This window comes from Suncus etruscus, chromosome 5, assembly GCF_024139225.1.
Source record: "Suncus etruscus isolate mSunEtr1 chromosome 5, mSunEtr1.pri.cur, whole genome shotgun sequence".
NCBI classification, from domain to species: Eukaryota; Metazoa; Chordata; class Mammalia; order Eulipotyphla; family Soricidae; genus Suncus; species Suncus etruscus.
The window spans coordinates 86134234-86161763 of record NC_064852.1 but is presented as its reverse complement, the minus strand read 5'-3'; the positions used below and the strand labels follow the sequence as shown (position 1 = coordinate 86161763).

Here is a 27530-nt window from a genome sequence, read left to right as displayed (position 1 = left end):
ATGAAATTGTCTCTTCTAATTGCTAACTATGCAACTTAAGTTAAGGCACATAACCTCTCTTGACCTAGTTCTTCATCTATAAAAAGAATAGCCTGAACTAAATGATGTTTAATTTTCCTTCCAGCTTTTACATTATGTTTTCCATTAAGAAAGATGTTTCTAACTATTGGTCTATATCATGTTCTGTCAGTTACTAGTCTTAGAAGGTTAAAGTCACACTCAGCAAAGCATCATTTAGGCTACAATTGCTATTGTTATTGCTATTTTCTCTATACGGAAACTGTTCTCAAACCACAGAACAGGGTTGAAGGAAGAAAAGAGGAAAATCAAGGTAAAAATGTAACTGCTTAGTCAAAGAAATAATCTGAATAAGAAGATTAAGAAAATCAGGGGCCGGCGAGGTGGCGCTAGAGGTAAGGTGTCTGCCTTGCAAGCGCTAGCCTAAGAAGGCACATGGTTCGATCCCCTGGCGTCCCATATGGTCCCCCAAGCCAGGGGCAATTTCTGAGCACTTACCCAGGAGTGACCCCTGAGCATCAAACGGGTGTGGCCCGAAAAATAAAAAAAAAGAAAAAAAAGAAAGAAAATCAAATGATTTGGTTCATTGTTAATGCAGCTTGGGAGCAAGAAAACAAAGAATCAACATCAATTTTGGGCTGTAAAAATGTACAGAATATTCAACTGTGCCCTAAGAAAAAAAGCGACAATACTTATCCAGAGACTTCTGACTCTCAGAACAAAGGTAACTTCGAATACAAATAGCATAGCATTCTTATGAACAAAGGCTATAAACTATTAAACTACATAAATCATATTGAAGAATTATTTATCTATCTTTCTCTGTAACCTAGTCCTGGTGACAAGTACAATATCCATATAACTGATATGTATTTTCCTTTTCAGGTCACGAGCCTAATGCTTAATATCAAAGATCATTGTCTCTATTTCAATAAACGTTTCACAATTTATGAACTACTGAAACACTCCTAAAATAGTAGTAGTATTTTAAGATTCTTAAATCTTTTATTTATTTTTTTTGGTTTTTCGGGCCACACCCATTTGATGCTCAGGGGTTACTCCTGGCTAAGTGCTCAGAAATTGCCCCTGGCTGGGGGGACCATATTGGACGCTGGGGGATCAAACCACAGTCACGATCTTTCCTTGGCTAGCACTTGCAAGGCAGATACCTTACCTCTAGCGCCACCTCGCCGGCCCCCAAGATTCTTAATTTTATAACTTAGGATCTTTGTTGTAGAAATTCTATCTCTTATGCAGATAGAATGCTTTTACAGCAACATACTGACACAGGCTTATTTAGAGACACAGCATTATCCCAATTTAATTCTTCAGTAACATAGCATGATTAGGTATGATCCAATTAACCGAAAAAGAGTGAAAGACACAAGATAAGGAAAAATTATAATAAACAGTGTTGTATAATATAGCATAATAGAATGTTATCCTCAAAAAAAAGGAAATTTGATGTGTTATGGTTAGTGAATGCAGTCAACTCAGGGCACTTTAACCAAGATAAGTATGTCATTCTACCTGTAGAGTTAAAAGCCAAATCCCACTAAAATTAATGGGCTCTGAATCAAAGACAAAGTATAATACAAAGGACATGTCACAGCTGCAGTTCATACAAAAGAACTGTATAGATTACATCCATCTGAGGATATACTATAATATAAAGATGTGCAGCTATTGCTCCATTTTCTAAGATCACATGTGGAAAGCAACATGTGCACAAAAGACCCCTTCAGATGGTTCACAGTAGGAAATCTGCAAGAGTGTCCCTATTGAGATCATCTTAGGGACTTCCTAAGGAACACTAGCAGGACATTAGCCATTATACCATATTTACAACTCAAGATCAGGTGACCTAGGATTCAAAGCATGCCCTGTATATCTTAGAACAGAATGAGTCACTATTGTCTGTTCAATTCAATTTTCTTTGCACAATCAAGAATTGTCAAGCCATTGTCAAGGCAGGACTTTTTCAAATTCAACTGATCCTTCTTCAAGTTTATGAAAAGACAAAGAAACATTTCAAATATTCTCTTCTTAGATGGCATTCTCTTGACTGACAACCTAGCAAACTAGCACACTGTAGAGACTGAACAGATTTAGTGGACTATAGTTCATTTGCTTATGATCAATATAGTAACTAGACCACTTTTATGTCCCAAGTTTGGGTCATTTTAAAGCTATGTTCTTATAGAATATCTAAAATGATGGTTTTCAGAATTTGTAATATACAGAATTCAATGGCCTTAATATACTCAAGTCCTTTAAGAAAAGTTTGACTTAAAATAATCTACTTACTCAAAGTCGAATCAGATACAACTTATATTACATATTTTCAAATGGGAAGTTGCTGAAATCAGAAGGTCATATAAGAAGGATATCATTGTAGTAAGTTGCTCATAAAGGTTTTAGCTCATATAAGAATTCTTTACCTACTTATATGAAGGACAAACACTTCAGTCTGGTTATAGGGGGCACTGTCTGTTTTATCTCACATATAAACCCCAAGAAGTTCTTCTAAATCACCTACATCACACTTTCTCTTCCCAGATCAAAATCTCAGTAAATTCAGAGAGCCAGACTCTATATCAAAAGCAAAGATATAGTGACTGCCCTTTCATAGTTTTGGACTTTAATAATCAAATAAAAAATTAAGTAGTTTTTTAAATGGTTATGTCTGAGATTCTGCATCTCTGGCAAGCTTCCAAGTGATGCTGAAGCAGCATGGATCAATCCTGAGTGGCCAGGACTCCAGCTTCTTCACTGAGACCCTAGATTTGCTCTATCACTATTGAAATACACCACGTTAGGCACATTGGAAACTTCTCATTGTTTTAACTTCTATCTCTATAATAGAAAGGTAAGAAAGGAGGATTTTTAGTAAATTTTTGGAATAAAAGAAAATGTAAACGAAAAAATGCAAAGAATAAAAGCATTCTGGGGTAAAAAATAAAAAAGCTTAAGATTTACTAATTCAATCTTTAAAATCACTGAAGACCATTAGACAACTTTTGACAGAAACCAACAAATTGGGCCAGATTGGTGGCATGGAGGGGAAAGTCATCTGTCTTGCTGGCGCTAGACTAGGACAGACAGTGGTTCGATCCCCTGGCATCCAATTTGGTCCCCCAAGCCAAGAGCAATTTCTGAGCACACAGCCAGGAGTAACCCCTGAGTGTCACCGGGTGTGCCACCCCCCCAAAAAAAGAAAAAGAAACCAACAAATTGCATATCCTTGCTTCCTCTGTCAGTATAATGTCTCAATAAGCATCCCATTTTTATATTCCATATCAAATTGTGGGTCAAGGTTATGCCTCTATGATGAGGCAACAGCTGAGAATCCAGCTTTTTATACATAAAAATGTTAGTGGTAGACTGACATTGCCCCAGAAGTTTACAAAATTTTCTTGATAACTCTTGCTTCTACAGTGCCAATTATCATTGATTAGTCTCAAGATACTAATTACTGGATTAAATTACAAAGATGAAGTGAGAATAAATTTTCCTGGCTTTAGAATTTACGATTTATAATATTTTCTCTCTGAAAAAAATCCATTGCTATATGCTTGTTTCACATATGACAAAAATGAAGACTAATTTAAAAAAAACTCCTTGGCCAAAAGTCACAATAATGAAGAGTGAAAATAGGACTAGAAACTAAGGATGAGGAGATGTTAGGAGGGATTTTGGGAGGGGGCAAACTCAGAGGTGCTCAGACTTACTCCTGACTCAATAAACACAGTAGTAGTTAGGAAACCATAAGTGGTTCCTGGGATAGAAAAGACTCAGCCACTTGCAGGACAAGTACTTTAATTCCTGTACTATCTCTCTGACCCATGAAATCATGTATTCAATTCTCAGTTACATGTGGCTGCCTGTACTACACTTTAGAGAAAATTTTTCAAGATGCTTTCATTTTTCCAACCTTCTGCTAATCTCCTTAAGTCACTCTTAGTTTTGTGGCAGCAGATGGTGATGGTGACATTGGATCAAATGTTAAACCAGAGCAAAGGGAAACAAGCCACAGAAGGACTGAAATATCACTGCTCTAAATGAAGGAGAAGCAAATTGGAAAAAAAGAAAACATGTACCTTTGGTGACAGATCACTTCTACTTTGTTTTTGTAGAGGAGACTCAGGAAAGCACAACAAAAACACTGCACCAACTGGTGTACCCCAGAGAGGCTGTTTTCCATTTTAATCCATTTTAAATAAAATATATTTTGTAAAGTAGACTGTTATGAAGAGGCCACTCTGTGACTAGAATAAATGCTTACTATGTGTAAGGAGGAACAGACTAGGCCTAAGGACCTTGATGGCTCATAGTTCTAGAAAGAAGCCAGCAAACAAGGCACACCAGGAGGCAAGATCTGGACCAAGACAGGGCACACATGAAGGACACCATCCTGGTTGCAGACTGATTAACCATACAAAATTCATCATGGGTACCAAGAGTAGAATGAATTATGGAGCAGTGCAGAGAGAAATGGGCTCACGACAGATTTATTATGCTCCATTTCCATTCTGTGAGCTGGCTACACAGAATCTCAGAGGCACAGGATTGAAATTTTACATCCAGAAATGTTATCTCAAATAATCTAATTTGGTGAGATGAGAAAATTAGACCTTAAAAGACTATCATCCCTTTTCAAAAGTCTGCATAAAAGTGTACAGGCCGCTGAGGCATCTGGCCACAGCACAAGCATCTATTCGAGGTGAGATGGAGACAGACTTAAAGATGAAATTATTTTAATATGAACTACTACTACTTGATATGTGCAGTTTGTTCTTTACAACCTTAACTTCATAAATTTTTATAAGATGTCTCTTTATTGACAGTCTTGGGAGCTTCTGTACCAACACTGCTCAGAGCTTTATCAAATAAAGAACGCATGATAGGGGTGCGATACATAATATGATGCCAAGATCTAGGACTCTCTACCATCTTCCTGTGCGTATTTGGGAACATTCATATCATCCATGCAAAATGAGAGGCTTTGGGGGGCCCCTGGACACATGGCAATAGAAATCCTCAGTAGGAAGGGACCTTGATTGTCCTCTACTAATTTGAAGTAGCATGGAAATGACGTTCCAAAGCACAATAAATCCCAGGCAAGGAAAAATTTCTCAGGACTTGTCCATGGGTGTCTTTTTTAGACTAGAAAAAGAGTAAAAAAGAAAAAGGGAGTGTTTTCCATATAATAACAGTTCTCATTATTCAAATTCTCATTATGTTTCTACCATAAGTGTCAGAGGATAAGTTAAAGGATAACTCCATCTCCACTATCTTATGAAGAGAAATGATTGAGACATTCCTATGAGATAAATAATACATACCCATTTTAAAACAGAGAGGTAGTGAACTTGAAGAGGTTTATAATCAGTTCACACCTAACACAAGGACTTGATCCAGATCTATCAGATCACAATGAACACATATTCCTCCATGTCACTTTTCAGTTATGCTTCTCATTGGTATAACCATGAAATACAATGGTGGTTCTCTAAGAGATTACTGTTCAGAGGGAAAGAACTTCAAAAATTCCTGGGCAGAAAGCAGATTAGAAATGACAGTATTTCCATGTGATTAACCATCTGAAAGGTGTTGGAATAAACTTCCAGTGAGAAGGCCACAAGATTAGTTTTTGGGTCATGTTGTTAGAAATCTCATAGCTGTAAAACCACAGGTACAAAATTTGCTTTTTATTCTATCGCTGGTGCTTCTAAAGGCAACTCATCTAAGTGAGCTTTTGAAGAAGCTAAGCAGGACTTTACCTTCCCTGATTTTATGGAAATTCATTTGCTCTTATCTTCATTTCCAACCTCCCCTTCCTTGAAGTAAAATGAGTGGGATAGGTAAGTAAAATATGACTAGGACTATAAATATCAATAAAAGTCAGGGGGAGAAAAAAAGGTATCAGTACTTTTAGTTCTTTAACTTGAGAAATAAAGTCTTTCCAGATATTTCTTTAGAGGAGAGGAATTGTCAAATATTGTCAGCAAACATTAGCACTGAGTATTTGCCAGAAACTTCAGTAGCCATTAACTTGATAAGTAAGTTAATAGGTCTGCTCTCATAGTCTGGCGATGAAAATACAAAATAATTATATAACCATTATAATTTAATATTGCCAGCAACATAGAAAAAGACTGAAATAGTAATATAAAAAGAAAAGATTACCAAGGAGGTTAGGTTTGATAAGTCTGCAGAGCATCCTGGAGAAGATCAGCAAAGAATAAAAGTTTACCCCTGAAAGATGGAAAGGAAAGCAACTGCAGACTTCTGAATGGCTTTCTGAATTCTGAAAGCTGCTGAGTTCACAATGGGCTTTATGTCCACGGATATGATGCTCCATGTATATATATGCTCAATAACTATAATATACTTAAAAGGTGAAAAATAAAAAATGAATAGTTTATTTACATTTTAGGAAATCTAAGAACATATTTTCCCTTTTTTGTTCTTACCTGTCCCATTCCATGCCTATAGTCATCCATCAAGGCACTCATAATTTTACCAATAATGCTAAAAAGGGACAGATTATAGAGCATAAACCACTAAGCTTCCACTTAGTGCTAGGATTCCTTTAATGCTGTTTTAGAAGCTCATCTATGGCATAATTTCACCTGAAAAATGAGCCAAACCCTTCAAGACAGCATGCTATTACTGGTTGGGATCATTAGAAAGTTCTTTCCCATACTGAGTTGAAATATGCCTTCCATACACTCCCACCCACTTAACCCAGTCATGACTGCTGACAATGAGGAAAATGAACCTACTTCTTTGTCCACATGTCAGCAATTCAAATGTTTGCCAGCAGCTGTTCAAACCATCTTCTCTGGCGCTAGATGGTGAGGCACATTGCCTTGTACTGTTACTAAAAGAATTGAGGATACAGGAACATGTAGCAGAAAAACTCACAAGATGCTACTTTGTAGTTTTCTTTATGCTGAGCTGCTTCAAGACTTAAGGCCACTGTTGCAATAATGCTCCTAGGATACACTTTATCAGTCATAAGAAGACATAAGAGAAACATTTACATGGATTCATCTGAAAGGCCTTGGAAGTGTTGCAATGTCCAGACCTAGGAATGCTATGACCTTCCCAATTAAGGCCTGCTCCAAATGACTATCAAAATCTCAATCCTTGGTGGGTCAGAGATGTGGCACAAGGAATAGAACACAGGACTCACATGCATGAGGCCCTAGGCTTAATCCTAGTATTGAGTCCCCGGTCATTTCTGAGAGTAGCCTCTACAACTATTAAAAATAACAATAAGTTAGCTACCTTTGGAGGATCTTTCAAAAAAAATCCTGATTAGCCTTTTGGAAGGGTTCAAATGCTTTCTCTGAATCTTTTTTTTTTTCACATTTGAAAATAAACTTGTCATGTGAGTAGCAACTGCTTCTTGAGATGCTTTTGGAAGATTTGTCATTACTATCTTCTTACTGCACAATTCCAGTTCACACAGGATTTTTGATTTTTGGTTCTATCTTTAGGTCAGTCACCTATGTTCACCAACCCTGCTACCTTCACTCACCAGTGTGCTTTCATTTTGCTAAGAGGAGCAGCTGACACCTAGAATGGTTGACTCAGGCAGAACTAAATCTTTTCACAAGCCCCTGTGCTGTGACTGCCCAACTGTCACCTCTGGCACCTTCAATGACTAAGTCACTCTTAGGTTTTAGACAAAAAAAAAAAAACAGTTTTCAACAAGATAGGGCACTTTCTAGATTTTAAGATAATAAAAGATCAGAGAATTGTAACATGATAGTCATTTCTGAGTTGTTTTACTAAACATATGATAACCTGCATTTCCAACAGGTTCTTTTAAAGTATACATGCTGAAGAATCAAAGCAATTGCTACTATAACAGTATACAACATTTTATGCTTCGATTCTGAAATACAATTTCAAGAAATCAAATATTCCAAAAACATCAGGAGCCCACGCCAGCCAAGAGTACATTGCGTGGTTCCTTTTCCAATGCAATAAAACAGGAAGATAACAGAGCTGAGATCCTGTGAAATTCTCAATCAATTGAAACCTTGCTTATGTAAGTTAGACACAAGCAGACAAGAACGACTTCAGGAATTTGAAAAGGCTTAAAGAGGTCTCTCAGCGAGGACAGCGGTCGCTTGAATGTGCGCCACCACATCTGTGCATCTGGCACAGTCATTTGAGCCTCTACTTGGCAGCTGTGGACAGGGCAAGACAAGAAGAGAGCAGAGAAAAAGGAGCCTGTGTTCCCCACCGTAGAACCACAAGGACAGGAGAAATGGCTGATCTCAGGATGCAGAGAAGGGAGAAGTCTGGCAATGGGAGAGGGAAGAGACACTGCAGATATTCAGGCATCATGGTGGTGCTAATAGCGGCCATATGGCCCCTGCAGTTGGTGAAGTCACCACAACTCCTGGGACTGTCTCAAACTGAGTCATGCAGCAGAGGGAAAGCTCCACTTCAACAGAACATTGTTGAAGAAATTTATCAGGGCATAAACCATACCTGAGGTGCAAGAAAAGACTTCTAATTCTAAGGCTTCACCTTCCGCACTTCCTTGCAAAATTTCAGTGTAAGATTTGGACCACAAATGAGTCCATCAAAATACTGAGGTAGGTAGTCAGTGACCTACCCTACCATGGAGAAAAATGGAGAGTTAAAAGCAGTGAATGAAGGCTGGTAGATCATCAATATGAAAAGATAGTCCAGTTCTCTTAAGTTCACATATGATAGGTTTCCCTAAAGCAACTCATCGACTTAAGGAAAAGCATGTCCTCTGGTCAATACAACTTGTGGAGACTGAACTTGACATAATTGACAGAATTTTTACAGTAATCCTGATACAGTGGCAGTTGTAGCTGAGAACTAAGGATGATCCAAAAAATTAATACTTACCTCAAAATAAAGCCTATGAATCATCTGAAATACAGAATATTTAAGTCCTTGGGTACTATCACACCCCTGGTGAATAAGAATTTTCAAGGGTGAATTCTAGGAATCTGTATATTTTACATGCTGTCCCGTGACTCTTTATTTTATTTCATTTTATTATTTTATTTTATTATTTTATTGAAATTATGAACAACAGAATCCTTCATAGTTGAATTTGAGATATACAATGAATCAGGGCCCTTCCCACCACCAGTGTCAACTTCCCTCCACCAATGGCCCCAGAGTGCATCCTTATACCACTACCCTTTGCCAACTGGCATGCCAGTGTAACAGGCCCCTTTGAGTTTAGATTGTTAAGGTTTAGGTCCCTTAATTCTATTATTGTTGATTTTTACTTGGATATTTTTTTTAAGTCCTTATTTCCCATCTAATGCATTTGAGACCACTTGGCCCCTGACCCCCAGTCTTTCTCTGATCTTTTCTTCTTAGTTTTATAGAAAAATGTGGGAATATGTGGTAAAATAAAGTATTCTGTGCCCCAAGGTTCTATGAAAAGCATGCCTCAGGACTCTAACATATACTAATTTACAAGCTTCACTTAATGAAAAACTTCCCATAGGATTAACATGATGAGAAAATCACAAAAAAACACACAGAGAATTTCTACAAAAAGGAACACGAAGATTTTTACCTTCCAAACTTGCTGGATCTGGATGATTCTATTTCTATAGAAGTCAGATTGATCATTAAGAACCATACATGTAGTGATCATCAAGGAAATGTAAATGAAGACAATAAGCTATCCTCGGGCATCCCATCTCGGGCTAACACTGAAAAAGCAATAACAATGTTGGAGAGAGTGTGGAGAATAAGGAAATCCCTGCATTTTTTGTGGGAATACAAATTAGTGCAACCGGTTTGAAAAATACAATAGGCCTTTGTCAGAAGATAAAGACAGAGTTACTGTATGATCCAGCCCATCTATTTGGAATACTGATCCAAAGAAAATTAAGACATCACTACAAAATGTTATATCCAACCTGATGTTTATTGTTGCTTTAATTGTAAGAGCTAAAATATGGACGAGATTGATGAAATTGTCCATCAATTGATAAATAAGATGAAGTATATTTACACAATGGATGCCAGATATTAGAGGAAAAATATAAATTTTTTGCTATTCACAGCAAAATAAAAGGAACTCAAGGGAATTATGCAAAGCAAAATAAGTCAGATGGATAAAGACAAGTATTGGATGATTTCACCTACGTGTGCAATATATAGATTGATGAACAAAGAAAAATAAGAGAACACAACTGTGGGAATTTATAATAAAACTAAGATCACCTGAGGACATGGTGATGAGAGAATAAATCTATAAAGTGGTAAAGGGTGGGTATACAAGTAACTTTTAAAAACTATATACATGGTAATTAGGTATAAATGGACACAAAGGATCTTGAAACTGCTATGTATAGTCCACCAATTTTATCACTATTTTTGCTAATTATTTTGTTTTCTAAGTTCCAACTTAAAAAATCCAATTCAGGTACTTAAATATCTATGAATCTAAGAGTATCCAACTGAGTTTACAACTATAATTGGGTGCCTGAAAAAAAAAACTATCCTTGAGTACATCTTCCTGGGTTGCACAGACCGTGATTACATAAAGTGGCTTCTATACCTGGATCACTCTGTTTTGGATCAGTTCCACAAATTCTGGGAAAACACATATATACAAATTCACAAAGCACATTCATGCAGAAGCTAACTTTAATCAACCTGCTTTTTGCAAAAAGCCTAAAACTCAAGTATACATAAATATAGTCTAATTAAAATTATTTCTACCAGAAGGTACCACTTCTACTGGGTTTCCTGTGGTTTCTTCAGACAAGGTCAATCCCACAGGTGCTTTGACATCGCTGTCCATGAGAGCCTCTGAGCCAAATCTCCTTCAAGCTATTTGCAAAGTTCCAAAGACAGCAGAAAATGTTTGTGCTCTGAGTACTGAGAAGAAATGGTTTAGATATAAATGTTCTTGACTGTACAGAATTATCCCAGAGAGGATGTATGTTTCAGGTTGGTAACTTCACTTGTCAACAGTATCAGTACGTGCATTTACAAAGAGAAATATGATGATGAGAATTTCATCCTGAACCATTCTGATCCAAGTTTCCTGTCCATGGCAAATGCTGGATGCAGCAAAAATGAGGCCCAGTTTTTCATTTGTGCTGCTAACACTTACTGGTTGAATGACCAGCGTGTGGTTTTTAGAGAAGTGAAAGAGGGAATAAATATTGGAAGTCATGGAAAGCTCTGGGTACAGGAGAGACAAGATCAGTAACAAGAGAGCAATGTCCAACTATGAACTAGTCTAATCAATACTATTCATAACTACCAGACTATTCCTTTTGTTAGCTCAAAAGCACCTCTCACTCCCAGGAGCCCAAAATGCCCAATAATCTGTGCTCTCTTCCAATTCTTTAGGTTCCACATTTCCTTATTACAACCTCCAGGTCTAGCTAGATTGAAGAGTTATTTATGACTACAAAATAAAAAAATCATGTTTAGGGGTGCCTATGCTTCATGTGGTTAAATATCTCAAAAGTCCGGTGGGTGTTTAAAATTTCTTATCTCTATTCTTTACATTTCATTGTTCCTCTAAACAAGAAAAGGTAGATGAGAAAACAAAATTTTCAACTTAAATATAAAGTAAGTTTCAAACAGAGACTAATTACAACTGTAGTTCAAAATTAAAACTGTAGGGACCTGAGAGGTGGCGCAAGGGGAAAGGCATCTGCCTTGCCCGCGCTTGCCTAGGACAGACCGCGGTTTGATCTCCCGGCGTTCCATATGGTTTCCCAAGCCAGGAGCAATTTCTCAGCTAACAGCAAGGAGTAACCCCTGAGCATCAACGGCGTGACCCAAAAACCAAAAAAAAAAAAAAAAAAGACCCAAAAATTAAAGCTGTAACAAAAATCCTGAGAAATTAATCAGTGTACATATCAAGTATTTTATATAATACTGTATAATCATAATAGTTATGGTTTTCACTAGTAGTACTATCTCAAGATCTTTATCAGGTATTCTACATGTATTTTATTGTTTTGTCAAAAAATCCTATGACAGAACCTCTTACTGTCAGATGTGATAAGTAAAGAAACAGTTTAGCTGAGTACCTGGGTCAATCACACAGGTCTTCAGTGAAAAGAACTAGAATTTGCATCCATAAACTTTGACTCCGGAATCTCAGTTCAACTATTAACCTGTTTTATTTCCCATCTTCAACAGGGTGACGCATGCAGAAGAATAAGATGTTTGTAGTCTTCTGCATTTCCAGGTATTACTTAAGACTATTTTTAATGATCAATTTATTTAAATAAAATATTTACTTAATAAATTCATGTTCAGATTATGTTCTTGTTCACAAGCTATGCCACTTATACTTTACATTCTTAACATATAAGCATAATGTTTTAATAACATAAAAATAATAACTTTTTGTAAAAGGAAACTTTCAACACTTTAATATAAAACTTAAAGACAACACAAAAGTTACACAATTTCTACCTGAAATTTAAAATCCAATGTCAGGGGCTGGAGTGATAGCACAGCAGTAGGGTGTTTACCTTGTTTTACCGGGTTCAATTCCCAGCATCCCATATAGTCCCCTGAGCCTGGCAGGAGCGATTCCTGAGTGCATCGCAGTGCCAGAAGTAACCCCTGAGGGCCATTGGTTGTGGCCAAAAAAAACAAAACTAAAAAAAAAAAATAAAATAAAATAAAATAAATTTAAAAAGAATCTAATGTCAATGGCCAGAGAATAAGTTTAAGGATAAAACGCTTGTCTTGGGTAGATGACTGGGATTTGATTCCCAGGACTCTATATGGTCCCCATGTATCTGCAGGACTGATTCCTGAGCACAGAGCCTGAGAAAAACCCCTGAGCATGACCAGGTATAGTACATAATAAACAAATGTAAAAATCTAATGTAGTTCAACCCTTACTTATAATGTTTTAACTTTGTTGGGTTCATATTTTAAATATTCTAAACTCGCCGGAACTTAGTTTTCTAATTTATAGATAACAATTCTATACTGAAATTCCTTTCAACTCTAAAAGACACAATTATGTTCTTCGGCTGACTAGTAATTATTTCCATATACAAGAGGATGTTACAGAGAAATGGTAATCTATTCAACTGATATGAATTATAATACGAATCCTGGGTTACAATAACCCAGGATTTATTGTTAGAATAAAACAATCAAGTACCTAGGTGTCTTGATTCTGAACCCTCCAGGTGGACTACCTTAACTAATAGACATCAAAAACATCACAGCTTTATGTGAAATTCTGCACAATTTTAATGTGAGCAAAAAAATTTAAATCAGCCAGCATATCTCACAAGAGGCCTTTGCTTAGGATAGTTTCATCTTAAAATTTCCTGGAACTGGAGCTGGAGCTGGTGCAACAGCATAGCAGGTAGGATATTTACTTTGTATGTGGCCAACCAGGGTTCTATCCCGGGCATCCCATATAGTCTACTGAGCCTACCAGGAGTTAAGTTCTGAGTGCAGAGCCAGGAGTAACATCTGAGCAACACTGGGTGTAGCCCCGTATCTTCTTAAATTGTGTTATTTAAAAAGGATACACATTACAATACTAAATGAAGTTTTAACTGAAAAATAGTCTTCCAGATAAAAGTAAATAAAGCAGAACATTTTATTCCAAGAGTATAAGTAAGGAAATAGGAGCCATGTGTACTTCTTCCACATGCAAAGGCCATTTGCAGGTCACTCCCTGATGTTCATAGTAGGGTGCCCACGCCAGGGCCATGGGAATTAGCAAGCATCTATTTTATTTTTAGATGTGCACAGGAAAAAAGAAACATGGGCCCTCCATTAATATTGGCCATATCCTTTTATACAATCTTTGCTGATATAATGATAGCATAAATAGCAAAATGGCTATTTCAGAATCTCATCAAAAAAAAAAGAGAGAAAAAAAAGTGATTAGCTTTAGCCTATATAGGCCAGGATATTTCTCTGTGGATGGTTATATTTTTAACTTTTATTTCCCATTACAAATTCAAAAATATAAATGCTTAGCACATTCATACTTATTCCAAAATAAATGGGCTTTTAGACCCATGAATTTTAATCCTTTCTATTTGTTGATGACAGAACTGTCTTTATTAAAGAACTAAGTCATTTTTCATGAAGTAAGTATGAAATCTTAGTCATCTTTTGGCCTGTTTATATTATTTTAATCCATTTCTGCTATTTATGAGGTCACAGAGTGGATATGGCATCAAGTAGATAAAAAATCAAAGGGTGATTGGTTTTTATTAATAGATATGCTATCTGTATTTTTCACTGACTTCTAAAAACATGCTCATAAAGTTTTCAAATTGACTATATTGTGCTGAATATCTAGCAGCTGAAAAGGGGAAAAGAGAATGTTAACCTCTCCTTTAAACCAAGATGACCTTGAAGTGATTTGGGGAGTATAAACCTTAACAGTTTGAATATCCTATTTAGCACCCACACTCCAAGAACAGCAGTTCTCTCTTTGTCTCAAAACAACCAAATGAAACCACTTCATTCATGAAGAAACTGAGACCCAAAGAGCTGACATGATTTCTCTAAACTCTTCAAGATGATGGGTAGCAAAAGCCAAGAGTTGACTAACACAATGCTCTGTTCAGAACCACCAGTGGATACTGCCTTCACAGATTAGAAACTGTAGCTTTCTATCCAAGCTGAAAACTGGGATCTCATAGGGCGATTTTAGAAAACTACTGATAAATGTAACCATTCCTTTAGTCAGCCAAGAACTTTGTTTTTTTTTTTTTATAAGCTCCTAACTTGTTTTCATGTTTTCAAAGAGTCCTCGATGGAAAACAAGTGGATTACTTGTTGTACTCTTCAAGCCTCTGTTCTCCCTTGAACAAGTATTTCCTCTTTCCTCTCCCTCACATCTTTCTAAGTAAGCTTCAACCAAAACTATTTTGCTTCACCAAAAAAAAAAAAAAAAAAGTGCCCAGTAATATTAAGTTTTCTAAAAGAAAAAAAAGGGTGGGGGAGTCAGAAAAGACAGTACACTGATTTTGGCACTGGCTTTACATACATAGACTTAAGTTCAAACCCCAGTACCACATATGGTGCTCTGAGCCCTGCCAGGAGTGACTCAAAATCAATTAAAAAACAAAGACAAATTAGGTGCCGGAGCAATAGCACAACATGTAGGGCGTTTGCCTTGCATGCAGCCAACCAAGGTTTGATCCTCGGCATCCCAAATGGTCCCCAACCCTACTAGGAGTGATTTCCTAGTGCAGAGCTAACCCTGAGCACCACCAGGTATGGCCCTAAAACAAACAAACAAACAAACAATAAAGGATAGATGAAACAACGCTCTAGTGGTATGAGAACAGCATATGGTTTCACTGTTTTCCCTGAACCTAAATACCATACTGCACAGACCAATACTGACTCAGCTCCTTCTGCCCTTGTAAGGACCCTACAGATACATGCCGGCTCCAAAGACAATGGGGGGGGGGTGTGTGCAATCTACAAGTTACCACAGAAAAAGTAAACTTTCTGCCTCAGCATCTTGCATAGGAATAAGACAAAGCAAGAACTAGAGTCCCCTGCAGCTGAGTGCTCTCTCACAGAAAAAGGTAGGAAACAATAAGAAAACAAAGCCAGAAAGTCCAGAAAGAGAATGAAGAAGCAGAGAGGGCAAAGAAAGGAAACATTCATAGCGCACAGAGAAAGGAAAGCAGCCACCATCTGAACAGAAGAAGAAATGGAGAAACATATTGCAAAGCAACAGGATCGACCAGAGGAAAGAAAGAAAAAACTAGCCTTTGCCATATGTAATGAGCAAATATATGGAAAATAAAAAGCATACTCATCTTAGAAGAGCAAGTAAAAAACTAAAGAACTTCCAAAAAAATAACAAATAATATCAAACACTAACTGTAAGAAAATCATCAAAGAATCAGAACTGCCAGAGACACCCAAACCTATAAAGTCTCATTTCTACCTTCCTACTCAAAGTGTCCTTCCAGGATCTGCTCTTTCAACACCACCTGGGAACTTGTTAGAAATGCAGTGTTTTGGATCCCATTCCCTGGCCAGCCAAAACAGAATGCACAGTTTAGTACCATATTATGATGCAGATGTATATTTAGCCTGAGAAGCACTGGCTTTACCATAAGTACCAAATTGAGCCCTATTAATTTTATTTTTAAAAACAGCTCTACAGGCAGAAGTAAGGACTAGAGAACTAAGCAGAATTCAAGCTGAGTAATTAAATTATTTATTGATACCCGACATTATGCCAGGCCTTCAGCTGGGTATTTCAGGAAATGAAGGCCTGAGGTTAGATAAGGTTGGACAGGTGCCCTGAGGGGACACTGCAGAACACAGAGAGAGAATGAGAGACAAAGAGAGACAGAGACAGAGATACAGAGAAAGATAGCGAGACAGAGAGAGATGGAGAGAGAAAGCAAGAGAGATAATGACTTGTGTCCAAGAAAAGCTCACGTAAAATGTAGCTGAGTTTGAAGAAACAAAGGCAAAAGTTTGGAGAAAGAGAAGAAACTTCAGAAACTGAGTGGATACCCTAACACTTAGGAAGTGGTTGGACTCTTCAAGGCACAGGGAAGAACATAAGCAAAAATACTGAACTTCAAGGCCTGCTGTGTGTTGAGAGGGTACTGCCTTGAGCCTAGAGCAGTATTTTCAAATTGTTCCAAGGTGACTCATGACTCCATCATGATACCTCAAAAGACTTATATTAAAGAAGAGAGGTAAATGACATTGGTGGGACCCCACGTCAATGAATTTAACAGTCTATTTTAACAGTGGATTTCAACATTAAAAAAAATAAAATCTGAAGCATGCCCTGGAGTCGGTACACAGGAACTTATAGCACCCCTACCCACGACTGTGCCAGTCATGAAGGCACTCAACTCTCTATTGAATAGATGAATGAATGGTGGGGTTCAACATAAAAAATAGAGAAGTGGAAACCAGTGAATAAAAAGTAATAAAGAAATCTGCAAAAGAGCACAAGGTGGTGATAGAGTAAAGAAGGTCAAGATAAATCTGCAGAATGGGGAACAAATGAAAATGTAAGATGAAAAAACCATACTGGGCATATTGGAAAGAGAGACAGGATGAAGAGACAGCACAGAGAAATCGTGAAACTGTGAAGGGAGGGTAGGGTCACAATAAAAATACAGGGCCAAAAGGACAGTGGGAAATCAGGACAAAATGTCTCATTATTCTTTAGGGCTTCCAAAACAGGAACTTATAGGAACAGTAGAAAGCCAATTTTGCTTTTGAATTTGTGTGTGTGTGTGTGTGTGTGTGTGTGTGTGTGAATAAAGATTTTCACAAGCGCGGGGATTCCTGTGAAGTCAGCCAATTGTTCATATTTTTAAATATAGATTATTTCTCTTAAATCTCAGCCAGCAGGGAAAAAGATTCTAAAAGGGCACTTCAAGGATTGAAGATTCTTGACTGTTGGGGGAGTAGCGCCACAGAGTATTATTCTATGTAGACATTTCATAATTTGGAGTTAGATATGCAAGATCCCTCGCCCCTCTCTTGAGATCTGTCATTCTCTCTTCTCTTTTCTCTTTCTCACTTCTCTTCCAACCCGAGAATGCAGATATTGCTCCATAGGTCTTCATATCATAGTTATACTTGTAAAGTTACCTACTATGTACCTAACAAGGGTCATTAATTGGCCACGCAGGTATGAGAAGAACTACATGACAGTTCCTTCCCGGTTAAAATATAGAGGAGATGCCTCCCTTTCTGCCTCAGTACAAAAAGGCATTAAGTTCATTGTTTTCTCTGTGCTCCATGAGTTTCTACCTGGTAAACAATGCGGTAAAATAGCAACATTATTCTCTTTAAAGGTGATGCTACTCAGTGATTCTTAAACTTCTAGAAACTGGTCATTCTTATTCAATATAAGATGATCTCATGCAAATGAGTAACACAGGGAATCTTACTCCCAAATATTTTTATCACTGAAATGATTCCCAAGAGAACAGTAATTTTTCCTTTCGAGACTCATTTTCTCAAAAGCATTTTACTACAAAAACATCCGTGAGAGGTCAAAGAGAGCATCATGAATAGCTATTTGGTTTGTGGTTTACATCCCGAGCTTCCTCATATCACTTTTGGAAATAAGGAGTGTAAATTATAAATCCACAAATATTTGATATATAGAAATACAGGGTTGGAACCACCACCCACACTTTAACCCAATAAACAGTTATTCATTTTAAAACCCTCAAGTGACAACAAAACTTGCAATGCAGTATTTGCTTTCTAGACGCACTAACCTCTTCCAAGGAAAGAGGTAGCAAAGACTTGGCGCACATAGGACATCAAAAACAAGATCAAGGAACTCAGAAAATCGGTGAAATCAGGCCCTGAAATACTTACGGGAGACCTTTCAAGACAAAACCCCTTCACTTTATCTAAGATGCAGTTTATTGACTTTATGAAAAGCCTTCATTTTAATTTGATAAATGCCTTCGTGCATTGCCTCCAAAGCTGCCCAGTTCTTGTGTTTCGGGCTGGACTCTTAACGCAAAGCCTTTAATTTCTGCTATTTGAGCATCTTCTGCTCCATCTCATAGTTTGCATTTACCTTTGGTGCAAGGCACCCGAGCAAAGCAAAAGCAGAAAGAATGGCAAAGCACATTTGTCTAGAAGGAAAAAAAAAAAAGAAGAAGAAGAAGAAGAAAGGTGATGATGCCTTCCCTAATCCAAGAACTTTGGAGAGCCTTCCAAAACTGGTCATTCTGCGCTCAGGGCATAAGGGGGGTGGGGGGGGGCACTAAGTGGCAATTGAAGTTCCTTGCAGGACCGCAGCAGTCCCCCTTTCAGGTTCACCGTCAAAATCAAAACTAAAAAAATGTTCTGTACAGCCCGGGATAGCGTTTGGGAAACGGGGTCCCGGAGGCATCCGCATCTCCGCAAGGCCCCCGCAAAATCCGGAGAAGAAGCAGATGGTCCTCCGCTCGCCCTCCCTTCCCTTCCTCTCTCGGGCCCTTCTGCAGTCTCACGGGGTCCCAGCTGACACCTTCGCCCCGACTGCTCGCGGGACCACGCAGTCCTTGAGCTCTGCCAGCACGTGCAAACTTTGGGAGTGGGGGGGATAGGCTTCCTTTCCGCCTCCCACTTCTCCAATGGCACCTGCCATCCTCCGCAGAACTCTCCGCGGACCCCCAAGCTAAATTTCCATCTCGCGCGCACCCCTCGGACCCCGCAGCAAGAAGGACTGAGAGAGAAGTGCGGCACAAACTTCCCAGCCGGGTGGCAGGGGTGCTGCGGCTTAAAGCACCTAGAGGGGTTCCCTTGTGGACCCCCGCTCGCCTTGGTTCCCGCACTCCGGAACCTCGGGAGCCCTGGAACGCAGGCAGGCGCTCACCCCCGCGACTCCGCCGACTCCCACGACGACCTCCAGGCGGCGGCGCGGGGAGACCGGGGCAGGGCGTCTGTCCCCCTCCACAAGTGGGAGCGCGGGACGGGGACGCGGCGCGAAGTCGGAGCTGCCCGCGGGGGTCAGCATTTGGGCAGCGCCAGGCGGGGGCGGGAGGCGGGCAGGGCTGGGCTGGGCTGGGCAGGGCGCCCCGCGGCTTACCTGGCCAGGCGCTGGATCTCGGGAGGGAGGGAGGGAGGCGGCGCGGGATCTGCACGCAGACGCTCTCCCGCTAGTCTTGTCTGAGCCCGGGCGGCGGCACGGCGGCAGTTCGCGGCCCCGATCGTCCGAGGCGCTCCCCCGGCGGCCCCGCACTCGGCGGCGCCTGCGCGCGTGGCGTGGCGGCGGGCGCAGGTGAGGGTGTGTGCCCGGGAGTCGGCGGGGCGCGCCCTTGCAGGGGGCCGTCCGTCCCCGGGCCCGGCGCTCCGAGAGGCGCACCCTCCCGGGAGGACAGCCGCGGGGAGCAGAGGGGCGCGCTGCACCAAGCTGCCCACCGGCGGGGCGCACACGCCGCGGCGCGATTGCGGCGGGACCCGCTGCTGGCGGCTCCGGGAAAGCCGCAGAGCTTTTCGCCTTCGCCTTGGCGCGCGGAGTCTGGCCACTTCCCGCCCGAAGAATCACAGGCTCAGGCCGCCTGGGACGAGGAACGAGAGGGGTCCTGGAGCTCCTCGGCCTCGGGGCTTTGCCCTCCTTCCCCACGATCTGGGGAAGGATCTGGGGGTGCCCCGCGCCGCCGCGGCGGGGCGGATCTCCCCCAGTGTTGGGCCAGCTGGAGCGCGACTGTCCCTTCGCGGCTCCGCGGACCAACTAGGAGCAGCTTCTCCTCCTTCTCCGCCCTCCTCGCCCGCCTTGCGGAGAGCACGCGGGGCCGCGGCTGCACCTTTTGGCGGGGCCGCCGGGAAGGCCCGCATCACCGCCTTGCCTTGCAGGGGCTGCTCTGAGAGCTGGGTGGGTGGGTGGGTGGGTGTGGGGCTCCCACTCCTTCGGGGTCCCTCGACATGTTTTTTTAAGTTTTCACAAGTGTGACGTGTCGTCTCGTCTGTTACCCCCGATGTCGGGCATCTTAAGGGGGGTGGTGGGAGATAGAGAGAGCACTTGGAAAGAAAGCGTTTTAGGGGAAAGGAAAAATAAGCTTCCAAGAGCAATTGTCTGAGATGACGCCTTTGGCCGCAGACGTTCAAGAGTACTAAATGACAAAAGGACTGCGTTGTACAGGGCAGATGCTTTTTTTGATCAGATGATTTTAAAATACTGTTTTGAGGTCTCTTCTCAGAAGATTGACAGGAACCCCATTAATAATTAATCCAGCAGCTGTTAATGTCTTGGCAGAATCTTCCACAGCAAATATCTTAGTATCTAGTGTCCAGCCAAAACCAGTGCTGTTCTCCAGGGACACACACACACACACACACACACACACACACACACACACACACACACACACGAGCTAAAGAAGCAGATTGTGATTTTTATCCATTTTTTAACACAATCACACACACCTGAGCTAAAGAAGCAGGTTGTGGTTTGTTTTTTTTTTAATCTATTTTGGAACACACAAACTACAAACACATAGACACACACACACTCACACCTGATCTAAAAAAGCAGTTTGTGTTTATTATCCATTTTGGAATTTAGGGTGATTGCAGTCATCAGCACACCTGAGGTTCCAGCATGAAAAGGCACATTAATCTTGACTTTTTATATTTTGAGACTAAATGTCTTTATATCCAGAGAGTCACTCTCATGCATTATTAGGGACAGACTGGATTGAAAGGAGAGGCCTTAAAACTAAGTGTAGCCTGTTTGAAATTGAGAGAAAGCCAGCCGCACCAAAATTAAAGTGTTAAGACCCAGATGAACTGTGATAATGGTTTAAGTTGTCTCTTGCAAAACTATGGTCCCTGTGATCTTTTCTCATCAAGAGAAGTTTTATTGAAAACAAGTCTTTCACGAGTCCCTCAAGGTCAGTAAGGTGGGGTTTTGGCAGACTAGAACAGGCAGGAAATTCCAGAGGCAAAAGCCTTCCAGAAGGAAAACTCCCAGCCTCCAATGCCCTGCACTGCAGGGCTGGGAACAGTGTGATTGCTCCTGTGCTCAGATAAGTATTGGTATCTTGAGCTTTCCAGAGGTGCAGAGGAAGAGGAGGTGCCCTTCAAGCCTCAAGTCAACACCTTGAATTGCACTTGGAGCCAGATTAGTAACCTGTACTGCCGCGTAGAACACCTGTGAGAAGTATTTCCTGCGGCTTGCACAGCTCAGCAGCATATGCAGTTTTTATATCCTGCAAACTGCAACAATATCCTTCTTTCCTCCCTATTGTCATAGAAGTATGGTGCGGTTGCCTTTGCCGCACAAAGGCTGAAAGAAGCACAAAACACATGCAGACGACTCCTAATTTTTATCTGTGACATAGCTAAAAGCTGTTCCCTCATGTCCTTAGCCCTGGTATGGTTAAGCCTTCTGAAGAACCAAAGACTGACAAACAGCTGTCCTTCCCTTCTAAGTATACCTCAGAATGGAAATATTGAGATTAAAAACATTTTAGTGAAGTGCAATACATCTGGGAGATATACTTAGATTTTCTTCAATGTATGCCTATTACACATTTGACATAACCAATGCTTAGCTGATATGTATCCTGCCCCCACACTTGCCAACCCTTTTTCCCAAGAATCAATTCTTGGTCATTTTTGACAGTGGAGCAAATCCACTTTAAGCACTGGTAACCCTAAGAAGTAAATGAGAAAAAAAGCTAAGAACACAGCAACACAGCAAGGATGTACCATGGAGAGAGACCCTCAATATACAAAAGAGACACTCAAGAATAGGATTAACTGAAGCACTTTCCTACTAGTATTGTTTATGAGATGTTTGTTGCATTGGTGACTGAACAGTGATGAACTTATGCAGACATCCATTTTAACTATGTTTGTAAAGTTACACTTCCCGGTAGATAAAGAACTTGGTGATAATAAGGATATCTTCAAATCTAAAGACTTCCCAAATCACTTGGTTTTACTCACTAAGAAAAGGATAAGAATAGAAACCAGTTATAAAACAAGACCCTGTAGGATGCAAGGTAAGTTAGCTTCTGCACTTCTGGGCTCTTTGGAGGCCGGACAAAGAAGTCATGATCAGAGAGATCAATAAGAGTTAAAGTGAGACAATTTTATGAATAACATATACTTCCTGTACGTGGGTGAGACCCAGAAAAACTGAATGACTCAACACATGGGCGTAGCTGCCATCTTTAAATAGCTTAGTTATTGCAGAGGACATTGGGAAAATGAAAGAGAAGGTCAAGTAGGAAGGGTATCAAGCACACACAGTGAAAATTAAGGTTTACAAATTAAAGTTCAGTCCTCTCCATTGATTAGGTCTTCCCTGGGAAATCTCCCTTAAGAGAAATATTTCTTTCAAAGTACCAAGCGGGAGCCACCAGAGAGATACTAGAACAAGGAAGACACTTGCCTTGCATATGGTCAACCCAGGTTTGAACCCTAAGCACCATCAGGAGTGATCTCAAGCAGAGCCAGCAGTAAGCACTATGCATCACTGGGTGTGGCCCCAAAACCAAGAAAAGATAAGAAAAGTATTAACCAGTACTTTCATCCTGCCTTTGGAGACCTTCCATGAAATCAATCTTTTTCCAAAGTTTTATTATGGGGTGGTAGAGTCATACTTTTCTGGACTGTTTAGATTGCACATATCAGCACCCTTCAGCTACTCTTGAAACGGAAGTGAGATATTTATAAAAAAAAAGTATGCTAATAATATTTAGAGACAATAGAGAAGAGGGCTAGGAGGAGCAGCCCATTGTATGATATTTGCCACAAATATCAAAGGAATGCAATTAGGACAGAAAAGGGATCACTATGACAATGATAGTTGGAAATTATCACTCTGGACAAAACTGAGTGCTAAAAGGACAAAAAGTAATATGCACGATACCCCTCATAACAAGATTGCAAACCACAGTGTCTAAAAAGGAAGAGGTAAAGTGAGAGAGACAGAGAACAAGAGATACAAAAAGAGAGAGAGAGAGAGGACGAAAGAAAAAGAGAAGGGCCGGAGCAATAGCAGAGCTGTAGGGTGTTTGCCTTGCACATGGCTAACCCAAGACAGATCTCAGTTTGATCCCCAGTGTCCCATATGGTCACCCAAGCCAGGAGCAACTTCTGAGTGCATAGCCAGGAGTAACCCCTGAATGTCACCAGGTGTGGCAAAATAAAACAAAAATAGGGGCCAGAGAAATAGCATGGAGATAAGTCATTGGCCTTGCATGCAGAAGGACAGTGGTTCGAATCCCGGCATCCCAGATGGTCCCCCGAGTCTGCCAGGAGCGATTTCTGAGTGTAGAGCTTGAGAGCTGCCGGGTGTGACCCCCCAAAATAGCACAATCAATCAATAAAGAGAAAGAGAGAGAGAGAGAAAAGAAAAATGTCTGCCACAGAGACAAGCAGGGAGGAGAATAGGAGGGAAACTGGAAACATTGGTGTCAGATAATGTGAACTGGTGAAGGGTAGTGTACATTGTATGACTAAAACTCAATCATGAACATCTTTGCAACTGTAAAAAAAACTAACTGTATTATGAATAACCTTGTAACCAGTGTTTAATAAAGTAACTTAAAAAAATTAAAGCTAGAAAGAAGAGACAAATTTCAATTTCAGTTATCACTTAAAACCTAATGACTTCTGTGTTTTCATCTGTAAGATACACTAATTATATTAGCATTGCCTTGATGGGCTATTATAATAATCAAAAGAATAAATGTACCTGAAATTTTTTTCATTGATGTCATATGCAAACTTGCCCTGAAATTGTCTTTTAACTCCTATATAGCGTTTTAATAACCCTCACTATGAATCTTTCATAGCAACTATACTCTCCTTTTTCTCCACTATCATGTAATGAAAAAAGCATGAGTTCTCATATTGAATGAGCAGGGCTTGAGCTTTAATTCAATGTGTTTTCATTAGCTGTGTGATAGTCTTCATTTCCATCAATTTTTTCATGTGTAATGCCTGGCAGAGAAAGAGGATTCTGGCTTCTTCAATGGGTTATGACAAGAATCAAATAAATGAGAAAATTTTTTGAAAATTATAAAAAGTGACAAATATTTGTTTTAATATACTTAGCAACTACTTGGGGAATATATGGCTTATCTGCATATTCTGCAATAAGACCTAAAATATATAAGAAATTTAAAATATGTGCAATTTGGACTTTCAGAGCAATTTATAGCTAGATAAAAGATAGTACAACATTTTTGGGGGCTTCTTTGGCCAACTGGTAGCTCTCAAGAGTTACTCCTGGCTCTGTACTCAGAAATCACTGTTGGCAGGCTCGGAGGATCATAAGGGATACTGAGAATTGAACTCAGGTTGGCTGCATGCAAGGAAAATGGCCTATCCATTGTGTATTGCTTCTGTCCCTAATATAACATTTTTAATGGGCTAATGGATTGTTTTTGTTTACAGTGTGCATGAATGTTATATATCTTAGGAAACCTTTTATTTGATTTTGCTTCAACATTAGTGGAGAAATTAATGGAGTTAGTAGTTCAGTGAAATTCATTCTTTAAAGCGCCAACTCAGATTTAACAAAACTTGTATATTTGTTAAAAACGCATTAATTACTTTAAGAATGTCTATCCATTCAAAATGTATTTCAGTTTATAAGAGACAAAATATTAGAAGTTTTGAATAGGTCATCTTTGCTTTTATTTTCATACATTTAATGAAAAGGACCAGATATAATTGATCTTTACTTATATGGCTTGTGTCATTATATGTATCCCACTTATAAGTGGAGTCCCTGCATTAGGGAGATGAAAAGATGCAAAACTCATTGCTATATATCAGATTCATTTATCTGAGATTCTTTTAGTCTCCCTGAACCCATTTTAGAGAGTTCTTATATGAATCACTAGCATTCTATGGAAAATCATTATTCTTTGGTCCTACAATTATTTTTTAACTAGAGACTGGGTTTCCTTTCATCATTAATTTTGTAAATGTTCTTAGTAGAGAAGGGTTATGCATTTAAATTTCTTGAATAGTTTCTGCTTTGAAAACATTATAACTTCATTATCTTTGTATTGTTAATTAATTATTTGCTTGAATGTGATCAAGGTCTCTTTTTCACCCTTTCCTTATAAGAATTTATTGCTTTGTGATCTATTAGAATCACATTTTTTCTGTGTCCTCTCCTGAATGCAATAAAGTCTTTTGTGCCCAGTGGTGATAACTTCTTTAAGATGTATTCCTTCCAGGCCCAAATCATGACTTTGCAGTAATAACTATGTTTCATATGCAACTGTCCCATTGAAACTTAATCCACTACTGCGTTGGGTCCCAAGATGAAGGTTACACTAACTTCACAATATCTCAAATCCTTTCTGATTAGATTGCAAAATAATCATTTTGATTAACATATATTCCCAAGTTTGGCTCTTTCCTCGGAGATACAGAATGATTAATCTTCTTTGATCTGCATTCACAATTTTGATTTCCTTCCACTTTTTCTAAGTCTAAAGATGTGGCAGTTCTTTTAGAAATGCTGATTTCTTGCATTCATTTTTTCACACCTCCTCTGTGCACTTAACTCACAACTGCCTTGTAATTTGGAACCCTCCCTAGACTAAAATTTGATTTAAATTTGTCTTTTAAAAAAGCTTTTCACTTTTTGCCTCAACTTTAGGTTAGTTTCTGATACTATACTTAATTGTTGAATCATTTTCAAAAAGCTTAAGCCTAAACAGACAAAATTGGACATGCATTGAAACATGTATTCAGGTGAATTTCACTATTTCATTTTATTGTCATAACAACCCTATAAGAGAAATATAATTAATGCCATTTTAGGTAGAGAAGTGAGAATCCATGCTACTTGATATCTAAAGCCACAAATTGGCAGAGATAAATATTTCTAATTCATTTTTTAAAAATGTATTTATATGCTGTTTCATGAGGTTAATCAGAAGCACTGACATGACATCACCAAACATAGATGCCATATTCTGTCTGTTCATTAACTCCTTGTAGTGCCAAATATATCATATAGGACCTTACATAGAACAGTCACAAACAGTTTGCATAGTAAATGTTTCTAATTATAGGCACTAAGGATTTTGAAACCAATTTACATTTAACCATCATGGAAAGGCAAGGTTATTAGGGAATTGTGAGTACTAAAAGAGAAAGACACTCTTGATAAATTCCAAATGCTCTTCCAACATTGACCACTCAGTTCCTACTTGAACAACCACCTAGAACTATCTTAATAGCTCCTGAAATATGATAACCATCTCATATCTTACCTTTCTAAAGGATTATTAGACTGTCAGATCCAAAAGCTCTTTCTTACATTTTGCTTTCATTCAGCCACCATTTGCAGTGCCTAAGACAGAACTGAACTAGTCATTGTCATTCAATATAATTTTGAATGAAACAAATTTTTTCACTTTTATCCACAGGTTTCTGCTGCAGAAAGGAAAGTGAATTTCAAGAAGTGAGGTCCAAACCATCATCAAGGGCAGGAGCAATACACAAGGGTAAGGCATTTGCCTTGCACTCCTCCAACCAGGAACCTACCCGATTCAATTCCCAGCATCCCATATGATCCCTCAAGCCTGCTAGGGAAGATTATGAGCACAGAGTCAGGAGTAACCCCTGAGTGCCGCCAGGTGTAACCCAAAAAATCAAAAATTAAACAAACAAGCCATCATCCAGTATTTCTTTATAAATATTATGTGATAAAAGTACAAGGTTGCATTAGGCACCAGGATCAGTGAAGAATAACAATGGTGTTTACAATGCAGAGGAAAAAGTGCTTAAACCAAACAATGGTTGTTGCTTTTCTTTTCACTGTGATTCTAATCCCTCTGGTTTCTCTCAGTCCCACATTTTCTAATTCTTTGGTTATATTGTCCTAAACCCTTTTTATTAAAGATAAATATTAATACTCTACTTGGTTTAAAAACAGTTCTTTGCTCACATCCTAATACCAGTCAAAGGCCATCTTTTCTTTTTCAGGATCCAGTACTGCTTAACCAAATTAAAGGGCTGGGACTTTGTTAATCCTAAAA

At 39.3% G+C, this 27530-nt stretch overlaps 1 long non-coding RNA gene across 1 annotated transcript in view; it reads right to left on the bottom strand.

The window, feature by feature from the left end:
- Nucleotides 1–19409, bottom strand: part of LOC126009174 (uncharacterized) — a 106116-nt gene extending 86707 nt beyond the window's left edge. The window contains exon 1 of the long non-coding RNA XR_007495889.1: nt 19385–19409. This is a non-coding gene — a long non-coding RNA (uncharacterized LOC126009174). The remainder of the gene's footprint in view (nt 1–19384) is intronic.
- Nucleotides 19410–27530: the final 8121 nt, after the last annotated feature.